Genomic DNA, 8,460 nt, shown 5'->3' with positions numbered 1-8,460 from the left:
ATCGAACGGTGGCCACCTGTATGGCGTTGCTCTGCTCACTGCGTAAGATCTTACCATTGCTCCCTGCACAGGCTAGACCAGAGGTAGTGCGGAGCATAATTTTAAGTCGTATTGACTATTGTAACACACTACTTCTGGGGGCTCCGGCTACTCTAGTTGGAAAACTGCAGCGGGTACAGAATTTTGCCGCCAAATTGGCCCTCTCACGTCGTCGCCTGGATTCCTCTGCTAAGGCACTTAGAGACCTCTACTGGCTGCCAGTCTCCCAGAGGATTGATTTTAAAGCAATGTGCCTGGTATTTAGGGCTCTACACGGACAGGGTCGGTCCCCTTTGCAGGATCTCTTTTCCTGGTACACCCCTTCTAGATCTCTACGGTCAGCCTCAGCTCATTTGGTGGTTGTACCTAAGATTCTGAGGTCTCGGACGGGCGGCCGGTCCTTTAGGTTTACCGCTGCAAGATTGTGGAACTCCCTTCCTTTGGGTCTGAGGGGTATGGAAAATTTTTGCTCTTTTAAAAACGCCCTGAAAACCCACCTGTTCCCTAGAGCAATGTAAATGTATCTGCGGCTGGAAACATCATGTATGTGTAAGTGTCAGTACAGTCTAAGCGCCAGGATGCCCGATGGGTGACAGAAATTGCGCTATCTATACATACATACATACTATGGTTTTGAAGAATCGATTTGCATTCAATGACCTTCTCACGAAGGGGTGCGGAGACTGTTGGATGAAACAAGTTCAACAATGTTGTACTTACATTCCAGACAACAGTAAGGACTTGAAGAAATACATTAAGAACATTATTGACATAAAGAAACTTTTGAAAGGGTTAGAAGGAACAGGTTAATGGGACGCCGCAGGGAATGGATTTTCTGCTATACACAGGTGGCTTGGAAACTTAGGGAGTGGAATTGTTGGAAACATCTTGAAGCTTTAGTGATAATTGCTCTTTGTAGATTAATTTTGTTTGTAATCTATAAAGGATTCAAATGTGCACAAGTGAAAAAGGGAGTGAAGAGAAAAAGAGCAGACATAGAACTAGAAGACAGACAAAGCAAATACTATGATGACATGACATTTCTGGAGGATTCCAGAAGAAATATGATGAAAACAGCCAGAGTGTAATTTGTTAATCTGATAAAAGGATTTTTATCGTAGATGTGATGGCTTGATTCACCATCAGAAGGGGGATTCATACAGCACATTTTTACCCCACTTTTACACGTCACAAATGCTAAACCTAAATGTGCACACAGCAAATGTTTCATGTGTGACCAAATGACAATTAATTAATTGAAATGTTGCACTCGACATCATTATTGAAGTGCATTCACTGTAGATTTAGAGGATTTAAACATCACACTGTGGGATATATTTACAAGGCCCTCTCGCCATGACATCACTTTTAGAGACGTTGTGATGGTGTTAGGGGCTTTGCCTTATTTACAAGGCAGCGTTAAGCCACTTAATCTGGCCTAATTGTGCCTTGTAAATAAGGCATCCTTTTACACTGTACTTAGCGTTAAAGGGACAGGCAATGGGTGTTGCAGTGGGCGTTCCACCGTAACACCCATTGGGTTGGAGGCAGCACCAAAATTAAGACCAGTGGAACCATGGTCTTAAACAGGTGAAACAAGGAGAAATGCTTTATTTCTCCTCGTTTTTGCAGTTTCTATGTGCGCTGCAGGGAAACAACCTTTACAACGCAGTCATCACATCGCACTACATTTACAATGCAGCCTTTACAACGCATGTCACTACAACACAATCATTACATTGCATGTCACTACAACACATGACACTAACGCAGGCATTACATCGCATGTCATTACAACGCAATCCATTACAATGCATACCATTACAACGCATAGTACCCCTACACTATCCAACACTTTCCCTACTGTGTAGCTAAATCTAAATTACGTTCATCTCAGAGAACATACTACACTGCCGCAAGGAAAGCCAAAAGCGAGTACTTTGCGTCTAGAATTATAAAAGCTAATAACAACAGCAAAGAGATCTTTTCCATCGTACAAAGCTTTATGTCACCTCGAGCAGAGCTTAAGTCCATTCCCGTCTCCTCAGGGTGGTGCGAGGAGCTTTCAGCATCTTTTATTAACAAAATCAAACTAATTGAAGATAGTTTAGCCTTGTCTACTACCCCCTCATACTCCTTCCCAGTACCTACTATCTGCTCCCCCCAGCAGGTGTTTTTCTCAGTTCGACCTGGTGGAGCTGCCAGATATTCTTACCATCCTTAAATCGCTAAAATCAGGATCTCATTCAGATCCCTGCCCAGCCAGATTCCTGGCCGGAGTGGCAGATACTGTAGGCATGGAAGTCACGGCCATTGTTAACAGGTCGCTGCAATCAGCAACGATGCCTAGGCAATGGAAACAAGCTAAGGTTCTTCCGCTGCTAAAGAAACCGACAGCGGATCCTCTCATACCGGCAAATTATCGGCCTATTTCTCTGTTACCAGTGAGAGAGCGCCATTTACAGTGAAATTTGTAGGGGTGCATCATATGTACAAGTAGTCAGCACCTGTATATATAGAGGACTTTTAATCATGTTTAGATGCAAGGAGGGATAGAGTACTAGAGTAATTGGTATTAGAAAATGTGCAGAGCACATGTTACAAAAATGCAAATCCACACTTGCTGTATAACCTAGAGATGTCGTTAAAATGAAATCTTTCACTAATGAGAAGTGCGTTTAAACGAGCACTATTGTGCATTTAGATCTGCTTATTGAAATTAACTGTGCCTTTTATATTTGACAACTAGCTTAAAGTAGAAAATGCATTTGCTGTTAAGGTTGAAGGCCTGGTGAAACAAGGGATTGCTAATGTAAAATGTTGGGCCTTTAAATCAAGCCGAGGCCTACTTCACAGAAATGATGCAGGCCTGTTCGAAAGTTTTGCTTAGCATTTAGCTGTGGAAATGTTTTATAAAAGATGCTTTTAGAAAATATTGCAACATTAGTGGAATGTGAGCCGAATTGTATGTATTTCTTGCAGGTGCAGCACCAAGTAGACTGTAGAGTAGAAGGGCCCATTGTGTATGAATGTTAGAAATACTAGACTCAGACATGGAGGAGTAGATCCGGAATTTGAAGAAGCAACTTGAAAGGATGAAGAGCCTGGGACTCAAGGACGTTTGCTCGGACAAGGATGGACAAGTGCCATGGTGGAAATTTCCGAAAGTTAACACCTTCAAGGGGGGCGTACCTGAAGGCGTGTTGTTCACATTGTGGGGTTTCGTATTAGGGACAGCACCCCAAGGGTAGAGGCAGAGCAGATGGGCTGAGGAGTTAGAGAGTGTGGTCGTGTTGGGCAAGGAGCTTAGCGTGGATGAGGAACTCTAGTCTAAGAGAGGAGTGGGCGAACTTCATTGGGAAGTCCCCACGGCTGACACCTTTTTGTTAAGATGAGCTATTGCTGAGTAGGGATGACATTTAGTATAGAGTAGGGACAGACTAATTTGAATTTATGTCTATTATCCCAATGAGTACCAGAACCCAGGTTATGGCAATTTTGTTTAGTCTGATGATTCTGGAATTGATTCTCGTATTATTCATCAGTCGCTTGAGACTTTTCCGTAGAATTATGTTTGTATTAGTACCTGTGTATCTTTTGAACCTCTTGCTGAGGTGCTTGTATCTTCAGTTGTTTTTGGTTATGTAATAAACCTTCAAACTTAGTTTTGGTCAGTGGTTCTTGGGGGAAGTTATTAGGATTTCTAAAACTTTTGTTGATTCCATGGAAAAGAGTGCCTAATTCACTCTATGACAGGTAAAAAGGTTTAGTCGACCTGTGACGGGATTCTGGAGAATGGTAAGCAGACTCTAGAGGTAAAATCCCGCCTTTCCACCAGCACAGGCCAAAGTTTGCGAGAAGGTGGCTTTTCATCAACTGAATGTATTTGTAGACACCTCGGGGGCTCTTCACCCAGCACAGTCGGGCTTTAGATCATCCTACAGCACGCAGACGGCATTGGTGGAGGTGACTGAGGCTATTAGAGAATGTCTGGATAGGGGCGGCAGAGCGGCTCTGATTTTATTTGACCTCTCTGCCGCCTTCGACATGGTACTCCACCAGCTTCTTCTTGCTCGTTTATCATCCATCGGCCTCTCCAGTTCAGTGTGGTCGTGGCTGGAATATTTTCTGAACACCCGCTCCCAGCAAGTCTGGATGCCTCCTTTTTCATCTTCGGCCAGGGAGGTTCAGACAGGAGTCCCTGAGGGCTCGACTCTGAGCCTGCTCCTTTTTAACATCTACATGACCCCACAGATCTCCCTGGCCGAAGAACTGGGTGCCAAGATTATGGCCTACGCCGACGACACCCAGCTTTTGTTTACTTGAGTCGACTCGGAGGTATGCACTGATTTGGCGCAAAGATGCCTTGCCGCCGTATTTACATGGCTCGCTCAGGCCAAATTAAAATGTAACGAGGGGAAATCAGAAATCATACTATATGGCCAGTTTCCTCCTAGTTTTACAGAAGGTTTGTGGCCCTCTGATTTCCCCCGACCTCTATCCGAGGGTGGCCCGGCCAAAAATCTATGTATTTGGTTTGGAGCAGACCTTAGGTTCGCGGAGCACATCAAGAGACTGACGGGCGTCTGCTTCGGGACGTTCAAGTCCTTAGGCAGATTCTTTCCCTTGCTCCCTCAGCCGGCCAAGGAGATGGTCGCTCGGGCACTCATTTTATCCCGCCTGGATTATGCCAATGCGCTCTTTCTTGGCATCCCGGAATATCTGGTAAATAAATTACAACTTATCCAGAATGCTGCCGGCAGACTTCTTCTTGGCATTTCTAAAAGAACCAGTATTAGATCACAAATGTGCACTCTCCATTGGCTGCCGGTGATCCAGAGCGTACAGTTTAAGGCTCTTGTCCTAGCACATAGAGCCTTACACGACTCTGGTCCCTCCTATATTAGGAAAAGAGTGGCCTTCTACACTCCTTGTCGATCTCTAAGGTCTGCTGCCCATCGACTGATGGTGATCCCTCATTTCCGTCGGGCTAGGATGGGTGGCCAGTCTCTTTCAGTTAAAGTAGCCATTCTTTGGAATGCCCTCCCTATAGCACTGCACCATACTCAGGACTTAAGATGCTTTAAGAAGCTCCTCAAAACTCACCTTTTTAAGCAGGCCTACTAATTCCTTTTGTTTCTCGCCATCTGTTTGATACCGCATCGCACCAGGATACTCAAGAGTAGTTGTGCGCGCTACAAATTTCCATATAACATATAACATAACATTACTGTTGCACCTCCTGGAGTTAGAATAGTAATTTTTACCACTACACTATCCAACACTTACCTTAACTGCAATGTAATGGTATGCGTTGTAATGGTGTGCGATGTAAATGTATGCATTGTAAGGGATGTTGCGGTGTAAAAACTGCGTTGTAAAGGCATACGTTGTAAATATATACGATATCGCTGACCAAATCTTTTAAACGAGCAGGAGCTGGAAAATAGTTTGTAATCTCTTGGCGCAAAAAACCTAGCTTAGCTTTAACATTTTGTTCAAGCGATATCTCTGACCACATTTTCGTTATGTAGACGGCCTGACGCCTCTACTTTTTGTTATCGACACCTCTGAGGTGAAGTGTTTTGCCGAAGATCACAAGGCTCAAGCAACGGCTGGGGTTGGAATTCGGGTCCCCCGAGACAAGATCGATAATTTAGCCGCTATCACATAAATGCCAACTCCCTAAGTCTCCCGCATTGCTTATGTACAAACTGGTATAATGCAGTGGTGGGAGTGCAACATCTCACATGACGGGGATGCTTTCCAGAACATTCTGGAAAATATTGCGCTTTGCCTCTCAGAATCCTAGACTGGAACAGGATTTATAGATATTGGTAACGGGGTGTGACGCAGATAACATTAGCCAGGCATCGTGAGTTTAAGTCATTTCGTGTTCTGGGGGTTATGCTGGAGAAAACAAAGTATTCGCTTGTTGTAATTCCAGCAGTCTCCTTTGTGTACTCTTTGCCCTGGGTGCGTGCTTCTATCCTTCCTCCTGCATGTTGCCTTCCCATCTGTGCGGTTCTCCCTCCTTGGTCCCCAGTTCAGGAGTGTCAACGCACGCTCTTTATCAGCTACAGCGTGGATGCGTCTTCGATGGGCCTTGGCTGACAAAAGCTCATAATTAATGTGAGGGGGTGTAAGGATGGATGGTGTGAGTGAAAGGATGGATGAGTGAAAGGGAAGAAGAGTGGATGGAAGAGTGAAAGGGTGAATGGTTGGATTTGTGAAATTATGAATGGAAGAATGGAAGAGTGAAAGGGAGTGTAGATGGATGTATGGCTGGATGATGCGTAGACAGATGGGTGAGTGAAAGGGTGGATGATAGATGAGTGAAAGGGTTATGTATGGGTTAGTGAAAGGTGTATGGATGGGTGAGTGAAATGATGGCTGGAAGAGTGAGAGGGTAAATAGATGGATGTGTGATTAAATAGTTGATGGTTGAGTGAAGGGATGGATGGATAGATGCATGGTTTAATGAGTGACAGGATAGATGTAAGGATAAATGGGTGAAAGGGAAGAATTGTAGATGGATGAGTAGTGAAAGGGTGAATGGATGAGTGGTAGGATAGGTTGAAGAGTGGATGGGTGTACAAGAGCTTCCCTTTGCAAGCCCGCCTGCGCTAACCTATTTATTTACCTCGTGTACATATTATCACACTTGCTGCCTTCACAGAGAATCAGGCGCCTCTTGTGAGCAGAGCACAAACTCGTCCTGGCTGCTGCTCTTACTTAACACATACAATTGTATTTTATTTCATGTTTAATTGTTCAGCAACGCTGGCGCTGATTTATAATTGGCTATCGAGTTTTCCTTGTGCTTCCACCTATGGACAGTGCTGCTGTTATATTGATCGCTGCTTTCATTATTTCAAAGTGTTAGGACGTAAAGCAGTAAGTAGTTTCAGTGCCCTCCATGAGTCCTTGTGTGGGCAAAATGTGGGTGTGTCAGCGTATGTGTAAGCATGAGTCAGTGTGTGTGAAGTTGTGGGTGCATGCATGAGCGTGTCGGTGTGTGTGTATGTGCAAGCCAAGCATAAGTTACCCTGTGTAAGTATGGGTGTGTGCATGAGTATCAGTGTGTGATTAAGTGATGGGTGTGAGTGTCGCCTGTGTGCAAGTTGTGTGTTTGTGTTCCTAAGTTGTGTGTGTGTTCCTACGTTGTGTGTGTCAGCGTGCGTGTAAGCATGAGTCAGTGTGTGCACAAGTTATGGTGTGTGTGTGCCAGCGTGTGTGCAAGTTTTGTGTGTGTGGAAGTGTGAGTTTGTGCATGAGTGTGCCAGTGTGTGCGCAAGTTATGATGTGCATGTGCCAGCATATTGTGTATGGGAGCGTGTCAGCCCGTGTGCAAGTTTTGTGTGAGTGTCAGTGTGTGTGTAAGCACGAGTCAGCATGTGTGCAAGGTATGGTGTGTGTGTGCCAGCCTGCTGCTTTGTGAGTCTGTCGGCTCGGCAGGACCACGGCTCTTTCCAGGTCTAGGCGAGGAATGAGCTCTCCTCCCACATCCTCAACCAGCCTCCCCGTCACTTCTCCCCACCACAGCCTCTCCCTCCCCAGGGACAGCGGCTCTCCCCTGGCCCATCCCCAGCCTGCCCCACATCCTCAACCAGCCTCCCCCATCACTGCTCCCCACCCCAGCCTCTCCCTGCCCAGAACACCGGCCCTCCCCCAGCACACCCCAATCCGTCCATCACTGCTCTGCAGCGCCTACCCTGGCACCCAAGGCGCAGTAGGCAAGGGTTCTGCACCTACCCTGGCACAGAAGGTGCTGCAAGTTGGGATGCTGCACCTACCCTGGCCCCCAAGGTGCTGCAGGCGGGGGTGTTGCGCCTCCCCTGGTTTTAAGATGTGGCTGGTGAGATATCACCCTTCTAGGACACATAGATCTTTAGGGGGTCATTTTCTATAGAGTTCTAGAATTCACAAAGCCAGATCAGGCTAGGCGGTCTTTTTCTATATGCGCCCCCAGGCTATGGAATGCTTTACCTATCATTTACACAGACTGAACCATCGTTGATGAAGTTTAGATGTGGCCTTAAAATCTAGCTCTTTGGGTTAGGGTCCTGAGAGGAGGGTTGTCTCTTTGTTGTGAATCGTAGTGCGTGTTTGGTATTTGCCGTCCTCCTCCGCCTTGCTGGTGTTGGCCATCTGTCTCCTGATGAAAGTTCGGCTCAGTTTCATCTCCTGCAGAACAAGCCATGAATGGAAATAGAAGCAAATAAAAAAGAAAGGGAGGTCCCCTAATTAATCCACTTAGGGACAGGGAGAATAGGAGTGAAGAAATTCACGAGTCCCGAAAGTTCAACTCTTGGAAAGCCCTTTAGTGTATTGCCCTCATATCTCAAAATGCCAACTACGTAAAAGAGTATACATAATTACACAATATTAGGCATATAGTGAAAACAAGGATAAATGAAT

This window comes from Lissotriton helveticus, chromosome 7, assembly GCF_964261635.1.
Source record: "Lissotriton helveticus chromosome 7, aLisHel1.1, whole genome shotgun sequence".
Lineage (NCBI taxonomy): Eukaryota > Metazoa > Chordata > Amphibia > Caudata > Salamandridae > Lissotriton > Lissotriton helveticus.
Note: the sequence above shows the minus strand (reverse complement) of the source record.